We start from the raw sequence: 2,500 nt of genomic DNA, 5'->3' as shown, positions 1-2,500 counted from the left end.
CTCTTTATCTATCTATCTATCTACCTCTCTCTCTTTGTGTTTTCTGTTTTATTGTTTCTCTTCCTTATTTTTCCTTCCCCCTTTCCTCTCTTTCTCTCTCTCTCTCTATCTATCTATCTATCTATCTATCTATTTATCTATCTAAATATCTATCTATCTCACCCTCTTTTCCTCCCTCCTTCTCTCCCTTCCACCTTTCTTCCTCCCTCCCTTCCCTCTTTGTCTCCCTCCCTCCCTTCCCCTCCTTCCTTCCATCCCTCCCCAATTCTCCCTTCATCCATCCCTCTCTCCCTCTCCCTTTAAAGACAGGTAAGTCCCTCCCTCCCTCCCTTCTTTCCTCCTTCTTTGTCTCCCTTCCTCCTTTCCTCCATGCATCTCCCTCATTCTCCCTTCAAAGACAATTAACCTCCTTCCCCTCCCACTCTCCCTCACCTTCCTCCCTCTCTCCCTCTCTGTCTCTTTCCCTCCCTCCTTCCCTAACTTTATCCCTTCCTTCCTCCTTCCCTCCCCGACTCTTTCTCTTGCTTCTCTCCCTTCCTCATTCTCTCGCCTGCCTCCCTTCCTCTCTCCTCATCTCTCTCTTCTTTCAAAGACAGTTAACATTCTCCCTACCTCCCTTCCTCTCTAACCCCTCTCTCCATCCCTCTCTCTCTCTCCCTCCTCCCTCCCTCTTCCCCTCCGTCCCTCTCTTTGTCTCTCTTCCTTCCTCCCTTCCTCTCCCCCTCTCCCTTCAAAGACGATTAACCCCTCCCTCCGTCTCTCTCTCTCTCTCTCTCTCTCTCTCTCTCTCTCTCTCTCTCTCTCTCTCTCTCTCTCTACCTCCCTTCCTCCCTCCCTCTCTTTTCAAAGGCGGTTAAACTTCTCCCTCCTCCCCTTTCCCCTCTTCGTCTCCCTTCCCCCCTTCTCCCCTTCCTTCCTCCCTCCCTCTCCCTTCAAAGACGCTAACCCCTCCCCCCCCCCCGTCCCCCCCCCTGCATAGCCTTCGAAACCCGACTGGTAAGATGATCTGTCTAACTCGCTGCATATCAATGGGAATCCTATCGTTCTCGTTTCCTTCTCATATGTCTTACTTTCTCTTCTTTTCGTTTTCCTTTTTTTATGGATGGATTTACTTTATTGGTCTTATTTGTTTATTTGGGAATATTCTGATGGTATAGAATTAAAGATTATTGTTTGCATTCTTTTTTATGGTCTGTCGTATCATTTTTATTGTTGTTTCCTTCTTTCTTTCTTTCTTTCTTCCTTTTTTTTCTTTGTGTGTGTGCTTGGGTGACGTCACTTTCGACTGGGATTAAGAGGTGTGAATTGTAACTGTATATGTGATCAATGTGTACGTCTGTATATGACCACATAAATACATGCTGTACATTTAGATATACATTTATAATCATTTTCATATCTATATGAACAAAAACACATTAATGTGTATACAAACACATTAACGTGTATAATGTATACATCCATATATATATATATATATATATATATATATATATATATATATATATATATATATGTGTGTGTGTGTGTGTGTGTGTGTGTGTGTGTGTGTGTGTGTGTGTGTGTGTGTGTGTGTGTGTGTGTGTGTGTGTGTGTGTGTGTGTGTATGTGTGCGTGTAACACACGTGTGTGTTTGCGTGTATGTGTAGGAGCGTTCGGGTTTGTCTGTGTGTGGTCGCATGTGTGAGTTACGTGCAAATGTGTATATACGATCCTATCTCTTCGACGCAGAGATATGATCGGCACTATCGCCATAAAACAGAGGAGCAGAAGCCCATTGCGGTTCAGCTCACGTACCTGTAATCAACCGACGACCACAAGTTTCCCCAAACCTGATTGGGCGGTTCGATCCCACACGCACGCTGCTGTAAATCGACGCGTTAAAAATCCTCATAGTACTGAAATTGAACGAATTACTCTGTTTGAGAACGAATCAAGGAAGAGAGAGGAATATGGGGAATGGATAGGAATTTGTACCATAATGAAGAAAATAATAAAAGTGCGTTAGCAGGAATAACCCAATTAGGTTATTATATTTCTTTTGCTACTGTAGCTTTGTCCCATTCCTGTTTGGGGTCGATAAATAACACAATTGCTTCGATTTTCTTTTACTGCATTTTTTCCTAGTCAATCATACCTCTCTTGTGCTAAAAACGAGATGAATAGATAAATAACAATGTTTGTTATACCGAGTTAATACCAATTTAAACAAACCTGGTTTACGAGGGTCGTTTACGGTCCGTAGAGGCGCTAGTGACGTCATCAGCGCGGATCCGGCCAGATTGGGAGAATTAGGTGATGTAAATAAACAAAAATATAAACAGAATATTCGCAAAAATGTAAATAGAACATAAAGCAAATATACACAAAAATATAAACAGATATAAAAACAAAAACAAAATATATGCAACAAAATAATCAAGATACAAGCAAAACATAAAATACACAAAAAGGGAAACATAACATACACAAACGTATGAACTAAAACATAAAAGAATTT

Source organism: Penaeus vannamei, chromosome 25 (genome assembly GCF_042767895.1).
Source record: "Penaeus vannamei isolate JL-2024 chromosome 25, ASM4276789v1, whole genome shotgun sequence".
NCBI classification, from domain to species: Eukaryota; Metazoa; Arthropoda; class Malacostraca; order Decapoda; family Penaeidae; genus Penaeus; species Penaeus vannamei.
Note: the sequence above shows the minus strand (reverse complement) of the source record.